This window comes from Arachis hypogaea, chromosome 3 (assembly GCF_003086295.3).
Source record: "Arachis hypogaea cultivar Tifrunner chromosome 3, arahy.Tifrunner.gnm2.J5K5, whole genome shotgun sequence".
In the NCBI taxonomy this organism is placed as follows: Eukaryota; Viridiplantae; Streptophyta; class Magnoliopsida; order Fabales; family Fabaceae; genus Arachis; species Arachis hypogaea.
This window is the reverse complement of record NC_092038.1, coordinates 14,616,371-14,641,043: the sequence shown is the minus strand read 5'-3', so window position 1 is coordinate 14,641,043 and position 24,673 is coordinate 14,616,371. Positions and strand designations below refer to the sequence as shown.

The 24,673-nt window shown below is 33.8% G+C and overlaps 1 pseudogene; it reads left to right on the top strand.

Annotated features, from left to right (window-relative positions):
- Positions 1-640: 640 nt before the first annotated feature.
- Positions 641-6,083, top strand: LOC140183225 (B-box zinc finger protein 24-like; annotated as a pseudogene).
- Positions 6,084-24,673: the final 18,590 nt, after the last annotated feature.

Sequence of the window (24,673 nt, the reverse complement as noted above, 5' to 3'; positions counted from 1 at the left end):
CACAAATTCAACCGCAAACAAGTAAATCAACAGAAATCAATAAATCACACCTTCACTTACCTTCCACTGACAGCAGGAAGACGACGACGAGACGACGAAGACACGACGGCGACATTTTCTCCAAATCCCCAACAGCAGCTTCCCTGTTTTCTTTTCCATTTGCGTTCCTCTTCACGGCGGATCTTGGTGACGGCGGCTCCACCCACGGCGACGGCGACGGCGACGGCGTGAAGCAGCGCCCCTCCCTTCTCTTATTCACGGCGGCTCTGATGGCGATGACAAGGCACAACGGCGGTGGTAAACCTAGTAGGAGCAGCTACGGGTCAGAGGCGCTCCTTGGTCGATGACGCACGCGACGGGTACAACGGCGGTGGGAGCAGCCGACTCGACAGCGACGCGGGATCCCCTATTGGCGAGTTCGCAGCAGCTCCCTCTACCTCTACCTCTCTCTCTCTCTCTCTCTCTCTCACAGACGCATCTTTCTCTCCTGCGATGGCTTGGCGGTGACGCGACGGCAGTGGCGAGGCGGCTGGACAGTAGCAGCAGCGTGGCTCTTTCTCTCTTTTGATTGCAGCTCTCCTTCTCTTCTCTAATTTCACGTTGTGTGTGTGTTTGTGTTAAAGCTGGAGTTTGGAAAAAGATGGTGGCTGCTGTTAAGGGAGTTAGAGTTAGCGCTAGATAAAATTAGGATATGTTGCATTAATTTAAAATTTAATTTAAATTTTTAAAATTATTTTAAAAATATTATTTAATTATCAATTAAATAATTAATTTTTAATTAAGTATTTTAATTTAAAATAAAATATAATTTATTTTCGTTGTTTATGAAATTAAAGTATTAAATTCTAAAATTTCAATTATTTAAACTAAATTATATAAAATATTTATTCTTTTAAAATTATTAAGATTTATAATTGAAATATAAAAATTGCTCAATAATTATAAAATTAAATAAAATTTGTAGTTTAACTATCAAAATTTAGTTTAACTATCAAATTTAGTTTAGCTATTTTTAATAAAATAGTTTATGAAAATAATAAAATAAGGGTAGTATAGTAATTAAAAATTAATTTTAATTTAATAATAATAAAAAATTAATTTTAATTTAATAAATTTTTAAATTATTTTTAAATAAATACTCTAATTTTATCAATTAGAGATAATGAATTTAATTATTCTTCAAATACTATTTTATTATTAATTTATAAATTATTTTCGAATAAACACTAATTAAAAAAATTAGAGATAATCAAATTAATTTTTTTATTTATAAAACTTAAAGTATTTAATTTAAAAATCTCAAATATTTAAATCAAATTATATAAAATTTTATATTTTTTTCGATTACTAAAATTTTAAATTATAAATAAGAAAATATCCCATTTAATATAAAAAATTTTAAAAATTTATTTTGAATAAATATAATAAATCATAAATGATTTATTATTTAATTTTCAAAATAATTTTGAACTTAAAGTATCATTAATTTGATTTAAATATTTTTAGTAAAATAAATTTTTGAATATAAAATCTTAAATAAATATAATAAATCATAAATAACTCATTATGTTAATTTTCAAAAATTCGAAGTTTTATATTTAATATGTTAAAATAAAATCTTTTATTAGTTACAAAAAACTTTGAATTTTGTGACAAATAAATAATTTGTTACAAAAAATAGTGTATTTTGTGACAAATTAATTTTTTGTTACAAAATATTTATAAATTTTAAAACAAATAGATATTTTGTTACAAAATATTTAGAAGTTTTGCAACAATATAACCTTTTGTTACAAAACATTGTAATATTTTGCAACAAAACAACAATTCGATACAAAAGCTAACATAATTTGTAACAAAAGAAATCACGTTGTTACAAAATATTGAAATGTTTTGTAACAAATTTTCTTGTTGTTATAAAATATTTTTATTTTGTAACAATAACTAATTATTGTTAAGAAAAAACCATAATTTGTAACAATTTTAAATTTGATACAAATTTTTTGTTACAAATGTTCTATTTTCTTGTAGTGATTATTCTGTTTGAAGATAATACAACATGCATTGCTCAACTTAAGGGGTGGATACATCAAAAGTGATAGAACAAAGCATATTTCTCCCGAATTCTACTTCACTCATGATCTTCAAAATTAAGGAACAGTTGGTGTCCAACAAATTCGCTCAAGTGATAATCTGGCAGATTTATTTACAAATTCACTTCCAACATCTTCCTTTGAAAGATTGGTACATCAGATTGGGATGCGCCGATTTCAAGATATAAAATAATGTTGTCAAAAAGAGGAGACTGTACTTTTTTTTCTTGGTCAGATTTTTCTCCCTATTGAATTTTTCTTGACAAGGTTTCTAATGAGGCAGTCCCCGTCACAAAGGATATTGTACTCTTTTTCTTTCACTAAAATTTTTTCCATTAGGTTTTTCTTTAAAAAAGTTTTAATGAGGCATAATCCAAAATGATCATCCAAGGGGGAGTGTTGTGATAAGTATAAAATGGATGCTCATTTAACATGGGCGGCTCAACTTTTCCATGGTGAAATGTCGTGTTACCAAGGAGAAATCACATTTAATGAAGGTAAAAAATAAGACTTTATGCATGTATAAATAGGAGTACGATCAGATGCAATTTTTGCAACAATAACAAAGCACTCTTTTCTTTCTTTGCATGCTACGATAATATATAAACATTCTTCTCTTTTATATATACGATATTGCATATATATATATATATATATATATATATATATATATATATATATATATATATATATATGAATCATTTTTATTATATTGAGATATTAATTGTGGTGAACATTAATACTAGATTTATTTATTTACATCTCTTTATTTTATATTTATTTTCTTCTTTTAATTTATTTATTTTATAATAGTTATGTGTGATTGTCCTTTATTTTTAATGTGATTATTAATATAAAATCTTTTATGTTTATGTAAAAAATATTTTTTTTTATTCTCATAAAAAAATTCTACAATACCATAAGAAAACCACAAATTTTTTGTTTAAATTAAAAAAATTTATATGTTAGTTACAAAAAATTTGTTATTTATTTATTTCTTAAAATTTATGTAATTTTTTTCTTTCTTTCTCCTCTTTCTACTTCATTGTAACATCACCCACAAATCCCTTTCATCATCATTACTACAAATTAGATTCATCATTAATAAAAAATTTTGAATTAAAAAAAAAAACAGAAAGTGCATTGGATATTCTAATAGGTTTCTTATTTTAAAAGTACCTGATTGGCTTGGCACTTGCTTATAAATTAAACATATTATTTTGAAGAGGAAAAAAACTCTTAACGATATTTAGTAATACAATATGGTTAAGTAATTAATAGGGCCATGGATTCCTTACTCTAACATTTTTGTAGGAGTATCATTAACCTTCATGAAAATAATTACAAAATATACCTTTTTTTTTTGAAAAAGTTACTAGTTGCATTTTGATCCTTTCAATTATTGCTTTTTTAACTTTGACCCTTTTTCCTTTTTTTGGTATGAAAAACTGAGAGAGATTAGAGTTCTTGGAGAGCATCAACGAGATTGAAGCAATCTCCTTCCGAAATAGAGTGCGGATTGGAAAACCCTAACTCTGCCCTCCCCTTTCTTTTTTATTTCAGATACAGAGGCATTCAGAGAAGAGAAGCAGCTAGGCTTTTCATCCAACTTCAATCCCTGCCATTCTCATCTTCTTCTTCTGCTGCAAGTTTCGTACGCCTCCGTCGCCGCCGCAACACGCCTCTGCCGCCGCCACGCCCTGCTTCCGCTGCCGCGCCCTGCTTCTTTTCATTCTTACATTAGAAGCATTCAGAGAAGAAAAGGTCCGCAAGGGTTTTCATACAATTTCAATTCCTGCATTTCTCTCTTCCTCTTCCTCTACTGCACATCTCACTAACATATTCTCGCCGCCGCAATATGCCGCAACCTGCGACTGCCGTCGCGCTACCTACTGCCGCCGCGCTACCTGCGGCCACCGCGCAAGACGCTGCCCCCGTCGCGCAAGACGGCTGACAGACATTCTCAAGGATGACAGCAATTCTAACTCTGTATGTTCTCCAGTTTTTCGGCTACATAGCAAATGCTTTGCTGATAATCTGTTTTCCTGTCTCCTTACTTTGCAACATTTCCCAATTAAATCTTGGTGGTTAATTTGCTATTATCGTTGTGATTTTATTGGTGTTGTGGTTTGATGCTTGATGCACTTTCTCTGTTTTTTGGCGTTCGATTAGGAATTCGTGCGATCTTTTCATGGGAAACTGTGCAATGATGATGCCTTGAAAGTCATCAAGTTGGGGATTCCTAGTTGATTTTGTTGAAGCCATTATGGAGGTAGTTCTATCCAATTTGATCACATCTCAGGGTAAAGACTGCAATTTTATAACTTTTAATTTGATTCCATATTTCAGATAGCTTATACTGTCTAAAGTCTTCGATATTTATTTATGCCTATGTAGATCTTGCATTCTTTTATATTAAAAGCAAAGTTTTTGAAGAAGTTAGTTGATATTTAAAAACATTACAACTTTTTCATGTGAGCTTGTTAGAAAATACTACATGATTTCACATAATTTTGTGCCCAACAGACTCAAGGTTACCATGTGAAATTCTTAGTGTTTGTTCTTGTTTTTTGTTTCTGCTTTCAGTTCTTAGGACTCTAGAAAGAAGTGGTAAAACATGAAACGAAAATAGAAAACACCATCTTGATAAATAGTGTATAGTTTCTGCTGAGTGAGTGGTGAAAATGTTGCTTGACAAATGGTTTTTATCCCAAATGAAAAGCTACTTGTTCATCATGCATGATCTTGTTAACTAAAATAAATATTGCTAATTGTGTTCTCTCCATTCTCTTACTTATAACTACAGGATAAGCCAGCTTTCATATTCTGTGTCGAAGATAGAGCACTCTTCTGTAAGGATTGTGACGAACCAATTCATTTAGCTGGCAGCCTTTCTACGAACCACCAGCGGTTTTTCACTACTGGAATTCGAGTGGCTTTGGGTTCTAATGACTACTCCAAAAGTGATGAGAAAAGCCACTTGGAACCATCTAATCCAGTTGCAGAACAAGCTCCAAGGAAAGTTCCTTCTCAGCAATCGCCTAGCTTCACCCCCTAGCTTTTGGGCAGTTGATCAACTATTGGATTTACCAGAGTTTGGATCACCAGAGAAAGTAAGGCAGCTTTATTTTGAAATTCTAGTTGCATAAAAGAGATAGGATGATAAGAGTGATTTTGCTATATATATTAGGACATAACATTTCTTTTCATGTCCTCACCTCATTTAACTTTTCATCTAGGACAATACCTTGCAGTAGCCAATCATCATAATTCATGTTAACTCAACAGAAAAAAAGTTCTTTTAAAAGTCTTCAGTGATTGAAAATTTTTTAAATTTGAGAATTGTACTTAAACAGTGAAGTATAAATGTTTACTTCATCTATAGTACTAACATGCACTGTCTTCATTCCAATTTGGTTTTTATGTTTTAAAATAATATCGTCTTTGAAATCTAAAGTTTGAACCATATACCACACAACATCTATCTAGCTGAGGGCAACAGTAAGGAAAAACAAAGTCGAATAGCCACTTAATTTTGACATTCCTACAATGCTATTATTTCATGATATCAATGTTTTTCTTATATATGTTCAGAAATAAGTAGACGAATTTGGAGAGTTGGAATGGCTAGCAGGTGTTGGTATCTTTGGTGAACAGTTTCCTTAGGAAACATTAGCTGCAGCTAAAGTTCCTCAGCTTCCTGTGTCACACACTAGCACTCTTGCACCATACACTTTTAAAGCCACTAATAAATCTTACATGTATAGCAAAAAGCCTAGGATCAAAGTCTTAGGTGAAATAGATGATGAGCATTTCACTGTGCCTGATCTAGGCTAAGATAAATAAACCACAACAATGGTCAGTAGTAGTGTTTTCATTAATGTGCAGTGTTAGATTTAATGACGAGTTGTATGTTTGTAACGGTCATACTTCTCCGAGGAAAATAAGAGGAGTTGTGTTATATGTAATCGTCGTCCCTCGCACGCCGAGCAGATTCACTCTTATGGTAGAGGAGAATAAGTTGGCTTGGTGTATAGGAAAAAGTTGAGTACAGAGAACATTTCTCTAGTAAGAACAGAAGTATGTGTTCATATGCTTTGTGGAATATTGGATTTTGATGAAATGCTATAATTTTAGTGTTTTAAAGTTCATAGTAGCTTAGAATTGAATTAAATTTTTTCCTGTTCATTATGATCATTGTCCATTCTGTAGAGGTTCTTACCCCCATACAATACCTGTTATGGTGGTTGGTTTGGTTCGTGTGCATATGGATTTGGTTCTGTTTATATATTTTTGATAGATATAATTACAGTGCATATGATTCAAATTTAGCTTAGAGAGGTATGATTGTGGTAGCATTAGGAATTGACTCACTTCAAATATGAATCGATCATCCATAATCTTGCACAATAAAGCACCAACAAAAAAAGATGGTAATTGCTACCAAAGACATTGGATCAATTGTAAACAAGAACAATATTGTTAGTAGGAGTTTTAAATTTTTTGGCCCTGATATTATTAAGTCCAATTTTGTTTTCTTTGGGCAAAAATTATTAAGAGTCTTAGTTTTGCGGTTCTTCTATTAAGAGTCTTAGTTTTGATCTTATGTTACTAAGACCACCTTGATCTGTGAGGTGCACAACAGTGGCTGGTAAACTTTTGTGACCAAAGAATTGCAAGTTTCAGCCAAAACTCATACCGCAATTTGGCCTTTTAAGGTTACGAGGCTGTTTTTGTATTGTAGGTCAACGGACTAATCTAAAATTTTTGGAAGAAAGAAAATGTGACGGTTATCCCAAAATGCATTGATAGCTAAACAAGTCGAACAGAAAAGTGACTAAAAGAGATGTAATGGAAAAAGAATCCTTCCTATACAAGAAAAATTAAAAGATTAAAAGACACTACTAGCACTATTATGTACCTAAAGTCTTTATGCTCCATTGATGAGCTTAAGGGCTTCATGCTCTGCAGGAAGAGCTGGAATGGCTCCCTTTTTGATAGTTGTAATTGCCCCACATGCATTTTGGTGGACGAAATTGTGATCAAATCTCTTTAAGTTGTTTGTCTTTGTATGAAATCATTATTATGGCACTGGTTGAATTCACAACTCCGTTCAACTAACCAGCAAGTGTACTGGGTCGGCCAAGTAATAAACCTTACGTGAGTAAGGGTCGATCCCACAGAGATTGTTGGTATGAAGCAAGCTATGGTCACCTTGTAAATCTCAGTCAGGCAGATTAAATGGGTTTATGGGTTTTTCGAATAATTAATAATAAAAAGAAATAATAAAAGGGATAGAAGACTTATGCAGATTCATTGGTGGGAATTTCAGATAAGCGAAGGGAGATGCTGTATGGCTCAAAGACGCCTGCTCTCCTACTGCTTCTACTCAATCCTTCTTACTCCTTTCCATGGCAAGCTTTGTATAGGGGTTCACCATCAGCTGTGGCTACTTTCATCCTCTCGGGAAAATGATCCTATGCTGTTGTCAGTCGCACGGCTAATCGTCTGGAGGCATCACCCATGGTTGATGGCTACATCACATCCTCGCAGTGAAAACTAATGCTCACGCACTCTGTCACAGTACGGCTAATCACCGGTTGGTTCCCGCTCCTACTGGAATAGAATCCCTTGATTCTTTTGCGTCTGTCACTAACGCCCAGCAGGTTGTAAGTTTGAAGCACGTCACAGTCATTCATTACCGGAATCCTACTCGGAATACCACAGACAAGGTGAGACTTTCCGGATCCTCATAAATGCCGCCATCTATCTAGCTTATACCACGAAGATTCTGTTGGGGAATCTAAGAGATACGCATTCAAGCTCTGTTGCATGTAGAACGGAAGTGGTTGTCAATCACGCGCGTTCATAAGTGAGAATGATAATGAGGGTAATCTGACTCATAACATTCATCATGTTCTTGGGTACGAATGAATATCTTGGAATAAGAATAAGAGAGATTTTGAATAAAAGACAATAGAATTTCATTAATACTTGAGGTACAGCAGAGCTCCACACCCTTAATCTATGGTGTGCAGAAACTCCACTGTTGAAAACACATAAGCAAAAGGTTTAGGCATGGCCGAATGGCCAGCCCTCTCCATGATCAAGTGACCGAATGATAAAAGGCTTAAAGTGGTCAAAAGATGTCTAATACAATAGATAAATGTCCTATATATACCAGACTAGCTACTAGGGTTTACATGAGTAAGTAATTGATGCATAAATTCACTTCCGGGGCCCACTTGGTGTATGCTTGGGCTGAGCTTGATTAATCCACGAGCTGAGGCTTCTCTTGGAGTTGAACTCTGAGTTTTGACGTGTTTTGGGCGTTCAACTCCGGATCATGACGTTTTTCTGGCGTTTAACTCCAGACAGCAGCGTGTACTTGGCGTTCAACGCCAAGTTACGTCGTCATTCTTCGAATAAAGTATGGACTATTATATATTGCTGGAAAGCCCTGGATGTCTACTTTTCAACGCCGTTGAGAGCGCGCCAATTGGAGTTCTGTAGCTCCAGAAAATCCATTTCGAGTGCAGGGAGGTCAGATTCCAACAACATCAGCAGTCCTTTTGTCAGCCTTCTTCAGAGTTTTGCTCAAATCCCTCAATTTCAGTCAGAATTTACCTGAAATCACAGAAAAATACACAAACTCATAGTAAAGTCCAGAAATGTGAATTTAACATAAAAACTAGTGAAAACATCCCTAAAAGTAGCTTAAACTTACTAAAAACTATATAAAAACAATGCCAAAAAGCATATAAATTATCCGCTCATCACAACACCAAACTTAAATTGTTGCTTGTCCCCAAGCAACTGAAAATCAAATAGGATAAAAGAAGAGAATATACTATAAATTCCAGAATATCAATGAATATTAATTTAATTAGATGAGCGGGACTTGTAACTTTTTGCTTCTGAATAGTTTTGGCATCTCACTTTTTCCTTTGTAGTTCAGAGTGATTGGCGTCTCTGGGAACTCAGAATTTCAGATAGTGTTATTGACTCTCTTAGTTAAGCATGTTGATTCTTGAACACAGCTACTTATGAGTCTTGGCCTTGGCCCTAAGCACTTTGTTTTCCAGTATTACCACCGGATACACAAATGCCACAGACACATAACTGGGTGAACCTTTTCAGATTGTGACTCAGCTTTGCTAGAGTCCCCAGTTAGTGGTGTCCAGAGCTCTTAAGCACACTCTTTTGGATCATGACTTTAACCACTTAGTCTCAAGCTTTTCACTTGGACCTTCATGACACAAGCACATGGATAGGGACAGCTTGATTTAGCCGCTTAGGCCTGGATCTAATTTCCTTGGGCCCTCCTATCCATTGATGCTCAAAGCCTTGGATCCTTTTTACCCTTGCCTTTTGGTTTTAAGGGCTATTGGCTTTTTCTACTGCTCCTTCTTTTTCTTTATATTTTTTTTCGCCATTTTTTTTTTCGCAAGCTTCCTTTTTCACTGCTTTTTCTTGCTTCAAGAATCAATTTCATGATTTTTCAGATCATCAATAACATTTCTCTTTGTTCATCATTCTTTCGAGAGCCAACAATTTTAACACTCATAAACAACAAGATCAAAAGACATATGCACTGTTTAATCATTCATTCAGAAAACAAAAATTATTGCCACCACATCAATATAATTAAATTAAATTCAATAATAATTTCGAAAATTATGTACTTCTTGTTCTTTTGAATTAAAACATTTTTCATTTAAGAGAGGTGAAGGATTAATGGGTTTTATTCATAGCTTTAAGGCATGGTTACATACTAATGATCATGAAGTAAAGACACAAAACATAGATAAACACAATATTAAAAACGAAAAACAGAAAGAAAATAAAGAACAAGGAATGAATCCACCTTTAGTGGCGTCTTCTTCTTGAAGGACCAATGATGTTCTTCAACTCTTCTATGTCCCTTCCTTGCCTTTGTTGCTCCTCCCTCATTGCTCTTTGATCTTCTCTTATTTCTTGGAGAATGATGGAGTGCTCATGATGTTCCACCCTTAATTGCTTCCAATATTTGTGTGGAGGACAACTTATCCCCTGAGGTATCTCAGGGATCTCTTGATTTGCAGCCACATGTTCTAACCAACTGAGCTATTTCAGCTTATATATAAGTCTTTCCTTCTCCCAAGACTCAGAGGTGGAAGCTTTTGTCTTTCCTTTGAGGTTTCTCTGGCCTTAGGTGCCATTAATGGTAATGGAAAAGCAAAAAGCTATGCTTTTACCACACCAAACTTAAAATATTGCTCGCCCTCGAGCAAGAAAAGAAAGAAGAGAAGAAGAAGAAGATGGAGGTGAGTGAGGGGAGATGGATTCGGCTATATGGGTGGGGTTGGGTGGGAAAGATGAGGTTGATGTGAATAGTGAATGGGGTGATTGGGAAGAGGATTTGAGGTGATTGATGAAGAAGATTGGGAATTGTGACATGGGGAATTCAAATCACAAAAATAGGATTAGGAGGGAAGGTGGGAATATGGTAGGTGGGGATCCTGTGGGGTCCACAGATCCTGAGGTGGGGATCCTGTGGGGTCCACAGATCCTGAGGTGAAAAGAAATACCATTCCTTCACCATATAGGCATGAAAAATGCCTTCATGCATCATTCTGGCATTCAAACGCCCATTGGTGCATGTTCTGGGCGTTCAACGCCCATGTGATGCATGTTTCTGGCGTTGAACGCCAGTTTCATGCTTGTTCCTGGCGTTCAGCGCCAGTTTGTCCTCTCTGTGCACCATCCTGGCGTTTAACGCCAGGTTGTTGCTTGTTTTGGGCGTTCAGCGCCAGAATGGTGCTCTGTTCTGGCGTTAAACGCCGGCCAGATGCACCTTCTGGGCGTTGAACGCCAGCCCGTGCGTCCTCCAGGGTGAAAAATTTTTTCTTCTGTTTTTGACTCTGTTTTTAATTTTTTTTGATTTTTTCGTGACTCCTCATGATCATGTACCTAATTAAACACAAAAATAACAAAGAAACAAAATAAAATAAAATTAGATAAATAAAATTGGGTTGCCTCCCAACAAGCGCTTCTTTAATGTCAATAGCTTGACAGTGGCTCTCATGGAGCCACAAGGTGATCAGGTCAATGTTGTATAGTTGCCAACACCAAACTTAGAGTTTGGAGATGGAGTTTGAACACCAAACTTAGAGTTTGGTTGTGGCCTCACAACACCAAACTTAGAGTTTGACTGTGTGGGCTTTTCTTGACTCTGAACTGAGAGAAGCTCTTCATGCTTACTCTCTTCTGTCACAGAGGGATGGCCATGTGCCTTAAACACAAGGTAGTCCCCATTCAATTGAAGGACTAATTCTCCTCTGTGGACATCTATCACAGCTCCTGCTGTGGCTAGGAAAGGTCTTCCTAGGATGATGCATTCATCATCTTCCTTCCTAGTGTCTAGGATTATGAAATCAGCAGGGATGTAAAGGCCTTCAACCTTTACTAGCACGTCCTCTACTATTCCATAAGCTTGTCTCAATGACTTATCTGCTAATTGCAATGAGAACAAGGCAGGTTGTACCTCAATGATCCCTAGCTTCTTCATTACAGAGAGTGGCATCAGATTTATCCCTGACCCAAGATCACATAGAGCTTTTTCAAAGCTCATGGTGCCAATGGTGCAAGGTATTAAGAACTTGCCAGGATCTTGTTTCTTTTGAGGTAGAGTTTTCTGAATCCAAGTATCTAGTTCACTAATGAGCAAGGGAGGTTCACTTTCCCAAGTCTCATTACCAAACAGCTTGGCATTCAGCTTCATGATAGCTCCTAAATATTGAGCAACTTGCTCTCCAGTCACATCTTCATCCTCTTCAGAGGAAGAATAGTCGTCAGAGCTCATGAATGGCAGAAGGAGATTTAATGGAATCTCTATGGTCTCTATATGAGCCTCAGATTCCTCAGGATCCTTAATAGGAAACTCCTTCTTGCTTGAAGGACGCCCCAGGAGGTCTTCCTCACTAGAATTTTCGTCCTCCTCCTCCTCCCCTATGCATTCGGCCATTTTGATTAAATCAATGGCCTTGCACTCTCCTTTTGGATTTTCTTCTGTATTGCTTGGGAGAGTACTGGGAGGAGTTTCAATAACTTTCTTACTCAGCTGGCCTACTTGTGCCTCCAGATTTCTGATGGAGGATCTTGTTTCATTCATGAAACTGAAAGTGGCCTTTGACAGATCAGAGACTATATTAGCTAAATTAGAGGTGTTTTGTTCAGAATTCTCTGTCTGTTGCTGAGAAGATGATGGATATGGCTTACTATTGCTTAGCCTATTGCGTCCACCATTGTTAAAGCCTTGTTGAGGCTTTTGTTGATCCTTTCAGGAGAAATTTGGGTGATTTCTCCATGATGGGTTATAGGTGTTTCCATAAGGTTCACCCATATAATTAACTTCTGCCATGGCAGGGTTCTCAGGATCATAAGCTTCTTCAGAAGCTGCCTCTCTAGTACTGTTGGATGCATGTTGCAATCCATTCAGATTTTGAGAGATTATGTTGACCTGTTGAGTCAACATTTTGTTCTGAGCCAATATGGCATTCAGAGTATCTATTTCAAGAACTCCTTTCTTCTGAGGTATCCCATTATTCATGGAATTCCTCTCAGAGGTATACATGAACTGGTTGTTTGCAACCATGTCAATGAGTTCTTGAGCCTCTTCAGGCATTTTCTTCAGGTGAATAGATCCACCTGCAGAATGATCCAGTGACATTTTCGAAAATTCAGAGAGACCATAATAGAATATATCTAATAGGGTCCATTCTGAAAACATGTCAGATGGACATCTTTTGGTCAGCTGCTTGTATCTTTCCCAAGCTTCATAGAGGGATTCACCATCTTTTTGTTTGAAGGTTTGAACATCCACTCTTAGCTTGCTCAGCTTTTGAGGTGGAAAGAATTTATCCAAGAAGGCAGTGACCAGCTTATCCCAGGAGTCCAGGCTATCCTTAGGTTGTGAATCCAACCATATTCTAGCTCTATCTCTTACAGCAAAAGGGAAAAGCATGAGTCTGTAGACTTCAGGATCAACTCCATTTGTCTTTACAGTCTCACAGATCTGCAAGAACTCAGTTAAAAACTGATAAGGATCTTCAGATGGAAGTCCATAAAACTTGCAGTTTTGTTGCATTAATGCAACTAGTTGAGGCTTAAGCTCAAAGTTATTGGCTCCAATGGCAGGAATGGAGATGCTTCTTCCATCAAACTTGGACGTTGGCTTTGTGAAGTCACCAAGCATTATCCTTGCATTATTATTATTATTATTTTCGGCTGCCATGTCCTTCTCTTGTTCGAAAATTTCTGAAAGGTTGTTTCTGGATTGTTGTAATTTAGTTTCTCTTAATTTTCTCTTCAGAGTCCTTTCAGGTTCTGGATCAACTTCAACAAGAGTGCCTTTTTCCCTGTTCCTGCTCATATGAAAGAGAAGAAAATAAGAAAAGAAAGAGGAATCCTCTATGTCACAGTAAAGAGGATCCTTATTATTAGTAGAAAAAGAAAGGGGTAGAAGGATGAAGAAGAATTCGGATTTTTAGATGAAGAGAGGTGAAGAGAAGTGTTAGTAATTAATTAATTAAATAGAAGAAGAGAAGAGAGAGGGAAAAAAATTCGAAAATAATTCTTGAAAAAGAGTTAGTGATTTTCGAAAATTAGAGATAAAATATAATTAAAATTAAAATTTAAAACAAAAAGAATTTTTGAAAAAGAGAGGGAGAATTTTCGAAAATTAGAGAGGGATAGGTAGTTAGTTGGTTTTGAAAAAGATAAGAAACAAACAAAGAGTTAGTTAGTTGATTGAAAAAGATTTGAAATCAAAATTTAAAAAGATAAGAAGATAAGAAGTTAGATAAGATATTTTGAAATCAAAATTTGAAAAAGATAAAATTTTTGAAAAAGATAAGATAAAAGATAAAAAGATATGATAAAAAATTTTAATAAAAAGATATTTTGAAAAAGATTTAATTTTTAAAAATACTTAACTAACAAGAAACTACAAGATAGGATTCTAGAATTTAAAGATTGAACCTTTCTTAACAAGAAAGTAACAAACTTCAAATTTTTGAACCAATCACATTACTTGTTAGTTAATTTTCGAAAATTAGATATAAAAGATAAGAAAAAGATTTTTGAAAATTAATTTTTAAAATTTTCGAAAATAATAAAAAAAATGAAAAAGATATGATTTTTGAAAAAGATTTTGAAAAGATAAGATTTTTAAAATTGAAATTTTGACTTGATTTGTAAGAAACAACTAATTTTTAAAAATTTTTGACCAAGTCAACCCAAAATTTCGAAATTTTGGAGAGAAATAAGGAAAAGATATTTTTTTGATTTTTGAATTTTTAATTATGAGAGAGAAAAACAACAAAAATATTCAATGCAAGAAATTTTTAGATCAAAACAATGAATGCATGCAAGAATGATATGAATGTCAAGATGAACACCAAGAACACTTTGAAGATCATGATGAACATCAAGAACATAATTTTGAAAAATTTTTGATGCAAAGAAAACATGCAAGACACCAAACTTAGAAATCTTTAGTGCATGGAAAATATGAATGCAAAAATACACATGAAAAACAACAAAAGACACAAAACAAGAAATCATCAAGATCAAACAAGAAGACTTATCAAGAACAACTTGAAGATCATGAAGAACACTATGAATGCATGGGATTTTCAAAAAAATGCAAGAAAAATTTTAAAAGCATGCAATTGACACCAAACTTAAAAATTAACACAAGACTGAAACAAGAAACACAAAATATTTTTTATTTTTATGATTTTCTAATTTTTTTGTATTTTTATTAATTTTTTCGAAAATACTTTTTGGAAAAACGAAAAATAAAAGAAAAATTTTTGAAAAAGATTTTTGAAAAGAAAATTACCTAATCTGAGCAACAAGATGAACCGTCAGTTGTCCATACTCGAACAATCCCCGGCAACGGCGCCAAAAACTTTGTGGACGAAATTGTGATCACTTCTCTTTAAGTTGTTTGTCTTTGTATGAAATCATTATTATGGCACTGGTTGAATTCACAACTCCGTTCAACTAACCAGCAAGTGTACTGGGTCGTCCAAGTAATAAACCTTACGTGAGTAAGGGTCGATCCCACAGAGATTGTTGGTATGAAGCAAGCTATGGTCACCTTGTAAATCTCAGTCAGGCAGATTAAATGGGTTTATGGGTTTTTCGAATAATTAATAATAAAAAGAAATAATAAAAGGGATAGAAGACTTATGCAGATTCATTGGTGGGAATTTCAGATAAGCGAAGGGAGATGCTGTATGGCTCAAAGACGCCTGCTCTCCTACTGCTTCTACTCAATCCTTCTTACTCCTTTCCATGGCAAGCTTTGTATAGGGGTTCACCATCAGCTGTGGCTACTTTCATCCTCTCGGGAAAATGATCCTATGCGGTTGTCAGTCGCACGGCTAATCGTCTGGAGGCATCACCCATGGTTGATGGCTACATCCCATCCTCGCAGTGAAAACTAATGCTCACACACTCTGTCACAGTACGGCTAATCACCGGTTGGTTCCCGCTCCTACTGGAATAGAATCCCTTGATTCTTTTGCGTCTGTCACTAACGCCCAGCAGGTTGCAAGTTTGAAGCACGTCACAGTCATTCATTACCGGAATCCTACTCGGAATACCACAGACAAGGTGAGACTTTCCGGATCCTCATAAATGCCGCCATCTATCTAGCTTATACCACGAAGATTCTGTTGGGGAATCTAAGAGATACGCATTCAAGCTCTGTTGCATGTAGAACGGAAGTGGTTGTCAATCACGCGCGTTCATAAGTGAGAATGATAATGAGGGTAATCTGACTCATAACATTCATCATGTTCTTGGGTACGAATGAATATCTTGGAATAAGAATAAGAGAGATTTTGAATAAAAGACAATAGAATTTCATTAATACTTGAGGTACAGCAGAGCTCCACACCCTTAATCTATGGTGTGCAGAAACTCCACTGTTGAAAACACATAAGCAAAAGGTTCAGGCATGGTCGAATGGCCAGCCCTCTCCATGATCAAGTGACCGAATGATAAAAGGCTTAAAGTGGTCAAAAGATGTCTAATACAATAGATAAATGTCCTATATATACCAGACTAGCTACTAGGGTTTACATGAGTAAGTAATTGATGCATAAATTCACTTCCGGGGCCCACTTGGTGTATGCTTGGGCTGAGCTTGATTAATCCACGAGCTGAGACTTCTCTTGGAGTTGAACTCTGAGTTTTGACGTGTTTTGGGCGTTCAACTCCGGATCATGACGTTTTTCTGGCGTTTAACTCCAGACAGCAGCGTGTACTTGGCGTTCAACGCCAAGTTACGTCGTCATTCTTCGAATAAAGTATGGACTATTATATATTGCTGGAAAGCCCTGGATGTCTACTTTCCAACGCCGTTGAGAGCGCGCCAATTGGAGTTCTGTAGCTCTAGAAAATCCATTTCGAGTGCAGGGAGGTCAGATTCCAACAGCATCAGCAGTCCTTTTGTCAGCCTTCTTCAGAGTTTTGCTCAAATCCCTCAATTTCAGTCAGAATTTACCTAAAATCACAGAAAAACACACAAACTCATAGTAAAGTCCAGAAATGTGAATTTAACATAAAAACTAGTGAAAACATCCCTAAAAGTAGCTTAAACTTACTAAAAACTATATAAAAACAATGCCAAAAAACGTATAAATTATCCGCTCATCACATTTGCAAACTTGATTACTTCCCTTAACCTTGCTTCGTCCTGCAATCCACAAGGTAAACATGTCACAATCTTCAAACATAGCCAATGTCAAGTCTTATTATTATTATTATATAGTTAAGGGAGCTAACACTCACTTCAAGAATGGAATGATCATCGACAATATTGCATAGTAGAGCGCCAACAAAGGAATCACCAGCACCAGTTGTAAATACCATGTCAACACGAAAACCATCCACTTGAAATTCATATGTTGCATTTGGAAGATGTTTCAAAATAAACTATCTTTTAGGCATCTATGTTTATATTGGTAAATAATTAATTGTGCGGAGTTACCACTGACCTATATTTTATGGACCACAATAATAAATCCAATACATAAGGCTACCATAATGTTCAAAGCCGAAGTCTCCTTGGTCATGTGACTGGTTTCATTGTTATTTATGGGAATATATAGGTTATGAATAATTTATATTAACCGATAAAGGAAAGGAATTTAGTAATATAGCATTGTAATATATAGAATGATAAATTAGTATAAAAATTAATGAAACATAGCTTAGTAATTTGTCTTTCAAAAAAAATATTAAAAATATCTAAAAAGATAATTCTTCATTCCCAAATGTCTTCATGCTCTGCTTCCACCTTGGTCCTATATTGCCAAGCATTTTCTTGTATTACAAGACACAAATCATTGTACTCCTCTAAAACCAGATCCACAGCAAGTCTCATTCGTGTGGAGTCGTTAATCTGCTTAGAGCACCAAAATATAATTCTAATTAGAAGTGTGTTGAAAAAATTATGTTAAAAATACTTTGTTATAAATATGACCTGAATATTGAAGTCATCTTGTAAAGTACATTCTCTAATCCAACTGGTCACCCAAACTCCGCTATCATTCCTAAGATATAAAGCATTCCACAAATAGTTATTATATCCATATAAGATATAAACTATTGAACGAGTAATGATATTTAAAAGAAAAAATTAAATATTAGACTTACGATCTATTTTTTTTGAGTGGGTAGGCCAAAAGGTGTGATAGGCCAAAAGGTAGAGCAATCTATAACTTTAGACTTATCATCATCATAAATATGATCATCTAACATTGCTTCTAAATAAGTTGGCTGTACAAGAGTAAATCCATGACAAAAAAAAGTGAATTGTAAATGATTTAAATTGACTAAGAGTACTTGTTACAACAAATGGTTATTTAAATTGTTAAGTTGTTAAGTGATTCTAGATCATTGAGTACTAATTTAAAACAAATAATTACCACTTTAATTGCGTTCCTTTTGTGTTGTTGATGTTTTTCGACACAAGGCAGTGAATCCAATATGATTAGGCGACGATTCGTAAAGTCAACAATAACCAAATACCAATGTAGTTCCTCACAGATAGGGATAAACACCTACGATAAACCTTAAACCATTATAAACACTAAAAAAAATTATAATAGTATGTTAATAGAAAACAAATTGGTCACTCGTACCCTAATGACGTGGCTAATTTTCAGTGACATATGTGCTCCAAGGAAATCAAAGATAACCTCTGCCGGTGTATATTTGTCGCTTAAAGCATATCGCTGCATACAAATAAATATTGTTAAATAAAAATATGTTTTCAATTTAACAACTATTTTTGAACTGATAATTTAATTATACACTTTACTCGTGTGAGTACATAGCATGGTTTAGTCTAGAAAAAAGAACTTCTTTTAAATTAGTATATCCACTCAAACTATTTGACAAAAATATTAACTAATAATTTATAAATATTATAAGGATAACTTTACTGCAAAATGTGCAGGCATGAACCAGCAAATTGGATCTTCATTCCTACGTCGAAATACATGTGTCATCATAAGTGCCACCAGGTTTATAACCTACAATATGTTAAATTATATGTAAAACATGTTTATAGGTAAATAGAGGCTTAAAAATATAATTACAAGAAAAAGAATAATATGCATTGACATCTATACTTACTCATGATTCGACACATCTCTCCGGCACAAGACATCTAAATGTACTTCTATAACATTTTTCATCTGAGATTACCAACTCTTCAGAACTGCCAAAGTCATACGATGGTTAGCTGAGAGAATCATAGAATCTTTAAACCATTATATATTACACATAATCATAAACCACACGTACAGATCTAACGTATCCGAAAAAATATAGGCTGCAACAGCAGCTTGAGAATCGGTTAACATCATCGAAGGTGTAGGATCAAATGCAACAAGTATCCACCACTGCAGTTAAAAAAATAGTTTTAAGATTACACTAAAATATAAAGAAATAAAAGAATACGTAAAAGAAAGAAGAAACAAAGATAAAGTTACCTTTACTAGTACAGCTCTTACTCTAAGGTGTGGTTGTCCATTAGGTGGAGTTGTTACTTCACGAGTAATATCCAAGTGGAATAACTTTTTGGGTTGAATTGGTATGATCCTAGTAAGATCACTAGTTTTTGTACTTTTCGAAGATTGCACAACTACAGTAGGATCCAATATGGAACAATTATTTATGGAAGTTATCTGTTGTGTTATGATCACATCAATTTTTTGGTGTAGAATATGAATGAGCGACTCTAAGTTTTCTATCCTTTTTTTTATATCGTTAAACATACTCTTGACCTCCATATTTTTTATTGGAATAATCTTTTACTACTCACTCAGATAGTATTTTGTCTTGTACGGTACCATATAACCCCTTAGGATGAATATATAGCAAATTCGGTTATAAAAGATAAGATAAGATAAAAATAATACAAATTTTAAAATATTTTATTTCTATCATTTTTTTAGAAAAAAAGTTATCTAATTAGAGTACGAAGATAAGAAGTTAAGAATAATAAGATTATATAAAATAATCTAATTTTATCTTTTTTAAAAAGTTAATATTTAAAATATAATCTCAAATTTATTATTATTTAAATACAAGATAAAGGGATAGTAATTTTTGCCGTGAAAAGTTGTTAAATTTTGGATAAATTTTGATTTTTAATTTAAAGTTAAATGACTAATTATTGATTATCATATTTAAATTATTAAAATAGAATTAGTTGTGTGAAACATAATCTTATTCTTATATATAAACACTCAAGCATAGAATACTATTAACTATCTCTACTAAAACTGAAATTACAATCTAGTAGAGCAATGGAAGAAAAAGTAGTAGACGATCACATTGGATCTTCTTCGATGGAAATTACAGAAAATTCTCTGTTGAAACAAATACTACATGTAATAGAGGTAATATATCCAACTCATGATAAATTACAATGTTATTTATGTATACCAATACTAAATTTCTTTTTTATAATGTAGTCTTTATCCAAGAGAGTTGATGAGATGGAGAAAGCAATGTGGATGTCGAAGAAGTCACTTGATAAATTAATCGCCCTTCAATGTAAAACTGATGAGAAGCGTGAGAAATTCGACAACACGGACCTATATGAGATGAAGAATAAATCCTGTGGTGATGTAACAAAGAAAAACTCTTGTCTGTTGCAAGTAACGTCCAAACATTGTGTGTTTACAGATTTATCTGACGAGGATAAGGACATTGAGATTTCACACAATCTGCCACCATCGTTCTACAAAGGGACGCAAACATGCCTGGATGGAGAAGAAAAATCGAAGCCAAAGTCAAGACTGGGTTTTCAAAGAAATAGCAAAACTAATAAAACTGTGCAATAAAATCCGAGTATTTTTGTAAGGCAAAAGGACAAATTGGCAAGAGTCAATAATCCATCGTCTATCCAAAACATAGCGTTTGCACAACCAGCTAAAAATGCCAAAACTTGAGCACAAAGGTCAACTATCAAGTAAGATAGCGGAAACTAGAGTACACAAAGGGCCTTTAACTTTCACCATAGACAAAGCACGGTTAACAATGTTTGTGAAACAAAAAAATGGCGTTCAAGTCAACTTCTATCCCAAAGGTATTTGATTTTGTAAAAAATAATTTATTGGTATAGTACTCAAATACGTATATTGTGGATAACCTTTATATTTTGTGCAGAATCTTAACTGTTCATTCAAACCACCACAAGATATGAGGTTGAGTGAGGATTTGATCAATATGACTATGTACATCTTTGTTGCTGATAATGATATAGCGTGAGCATTTTTTTTGTTTCTTTTATTTTTAATTTTAGTTATCTCAATGGCTAACGTGTTGGCTTTGTGTTAGAGATGATTTGGTTCATATTCACGATACAACTGCAACTAGAGAAGATCTGTTCTGTCTCGTACCTGAAAAGCAAGTGTCTGAACTAGTAATAAAGCTGATGGCATTGAAGATAACATCAATTATTAGCATGACCAAATTAAAGAATGTTTGGTCCCTTCCACCATCATTTGCGATAAGTCAAAATCTTGATTTGCTCATTTTAACAAAGTAAAATAAATAACCATTGTGCTCAAATATACCTAGGATGACTTGTCGTTACATATGGAGGATCATGACCTACTAGAAAAATAGGCACATTATATGCCACCAACCCATGACCTTCAATTTGTAAGTTTTCATTAATTATTGAATTATTTTTATTATAATAAAAAGTACTCAAGTTTGTACTTTTACATATTACATCCTATTTGTTATACAGATATATGTCCCGATCAAAGAAAATGATCACTAGTATCTAATGGCAATGAGCATTTCTGACAAAATACTTTATCATTTGGACTCTCACTGTGAGGTTGAAGACGATGAACCACGCAAGCATCATATTAGAAATATAGTAAGTTCTCCTACTATAGAAACAAAGCTAATAATAACATTATTTCGAATAATAAAGCAAATTATTCTAATTACAGGGAGTGACTCTTTCTAAAATAATATTAGCAGAGAAGTATGCAGAATGTGGTATACAAGAAATAGTGAGTTTCGAGGGTTGGAAAGTTCGTACGGCAATAGGTATTCCTAGGTGCACAAATAGGTAATTATTCAAATTGTTGGTTATTTAATATATATATATATATATATATATATATATATATATATATATATATATATATATATATATATATATATTTTGCTTTTGACGGCCTTATGTTGTATTACATGATACGTTTTCACACAGCAATGATTCAGCTGCATGGGTTATGCAATGGATGGATGTGCAATAGGAATTCACTCCTGTGGTCCCCCAAAGGTAACTTTTAACATAGAGAATTTCTCCATTTAATTACATTAATACATGTGTTAACGTTTAGTAAAATAAATTACAGCTGCATGAGGAAAGGGGTAGAATGTATTTAGCATTGGATTTCGTCACCGGAGATTAGAATAAGATACGGGCAGATGTTAACGAGAGATTTCAATTATGGTGGCTTATGATACACCCATAGCATCTTTACTGAAATTGGGAAGAATTATTTATGTCTTCTTGTTATACTTACTAAAATATAATTAAATTTATTAATGATGTATTTTTTATTTCTCTCGTTGTGTATCACTTTTTCGTTATCCTATTAAGAACTTATAATTCTGAAGTAAAACTAAAAATCATCAGTGCTATTTACCTCATTTTTGTTCATTTTTTTATGATGAGCTCTTCTTCGTTAAAGTAAAAAAAAATAAACTGTATATTTCACAACTAAAACAATAAAATTACTTGAAATCTTGAAATTTAGATAGTAATAATTCATTCGCTAATCATGCTCATTATTCGATTATATAGTTCTTCCTTTCTGATGACCTAATTATAAAATTAAAAGTAGTATAAGAATTTAATTAAAATAAATATATAAAAACCTAATTAAAAATTTGATAAAACTATAAGACTAATAAAATAATTAAATCTTTCTTTAATCCATTGAATTACAAGTAAATCAAAAATGATAAAAATCATATGCACACCCTGTGGATAAAACAAATCAAAGAGTTTAACACAGTCTCAGAAACCCTTTCTTAATAGAATCTCAAAAGCTTAATATGCCCATACCAAAGTCAGTTTAGAAAAATGGCTCCAAAATCCGGAATAACATTGAGAAAAGTTAAGAAAACTTTGGTCACACTTCTTTTTTTTTTTTTCATAATTAAAAAAAGGGAGAGCTTTTTTTCCCCTTATTTTCCATGTTAACATTTTATTTATCCTAAATCTAAGATAGTTTTTTCGGAAAAGAAAATGATAATATATACTTATATATAAAAAGAATTGGAATACTTTAGCTATTTTTTTCTTTTTCATATTTATCTCTTATATTTAATCATTGAAGTATAATATTATATTTATTTATTGTGTTTTATAAAAAATAATAAATAAGATACGACTTGATAAAGAAATACTCTTCCAGCGTTAATTTTATTAAAAGCACGATTTGGCATGCATCGAATTCATTGGGCTGATGCCCTTGTTATAGAATTTGAGCCCTTCTGTAGTTTTTATGCCTCACTAAAATAAGAAATGGTAAGTAATCCTATCATACTGTCATGCACTACTCAAGAGGGCACTTATGTATAGTTTTGGAACAAATATAATTTTATTAAAGTTTTACAATTTTACAATCAAAATAAAAATTAAGTAATTATCTTTATCTAATGTATAAATTAGAAGAGCTAGGCTTTTACTCCCTACTCAGTCTCTGAGGTGCACACCGAACTCAATTAGCTGCAAATTATGTTTTGGCTCACTTTTATTCGACACAACAATCTTACTTGCGAAGAGGTATGGTTAGGTATACAGAAACTTCTGTGTGTAAAGTCTCTATCTGAAATCAATTGCAACTCTAAAAGTAGGATCACATGAGTAAAGTTTTTGGATCAACGTTAAAAATATCTACTGGTGTAAGGTTTAACACCTGTTCCTAAGAAAGCATTAAAAGTATTGTATGAATGAAGCAATCAAAGCATGGATAATTAGTAACAAAAGAAAATAACATACTTCAATTGTTAACTGATTCAACCATTTGCCTTTCTCAAATTGTGGCAACGCCATATTGCTAACGTATACCTACTTCACCAGTAACCAATCTTAATCAATATCTTAAGAGCCAAAAACAAACTCAAATATGTCCTCATCTTCAGAGCCCCAACAATGTCAGATGTAATTATTTGTCCATTGCTATTGACAAGTATGTTAACACTCTTTACAACATCCAAGAAAACCTAAATAAATGAAAGAAATATAATAATAGTCATTGATGACTCAAATCACAAAATTACAATTCAAAATGAATTAAAAATTACACCTAAATTAGCATCAAGCTATAACAAGATTACAAACCTCAACCTTTAGTCATAAACACGAACAACAACAACCATCGCAAAAATTAGATTCCAATAAGATTAAATATAACAAAAATAAATTAAAAATTACACCAATCACAAAAATACTTACTAGTGAATCATCTTCAATGTTCATGTGATCATCCAAGTTATTACCAAATGTGTCATTTCTACGACCTTCTAACTGTGAAAAGACACGACGAACACGATAAGTTGTTCGATTGTGGCCCTCCATGCCACACTGTCCACATCGATATTTTCTTTTATTGGACTGCGAATCCCCCCTTTTGTCCTACATTTTCTTGGGTCCCTTGGCAAGCTATGTCCGAGATCATTGGTTGGAAGCCCAACTCCAGAAGCATCCACTTGCACATCATCTCTTACACTATCTGCATCATTGATCAACTCTTTTTGTGCAGCATCTTCCTCCTTAAATTGTTTTAACAAATTCATAGCCATTTTCCGTGTAAAGATAAATCTCTCATTATCTTGACAAGAAAAGTTGGCTAGTTGTCTAAACCAATCAATCAAACAACCGTATTGACTAAGCATCAAAGAATCCCAATAAAATCCGATCGTATTTTGCAAACCTACTTTGGCAGTCTTGGTCCACTGAGGCAAGACTA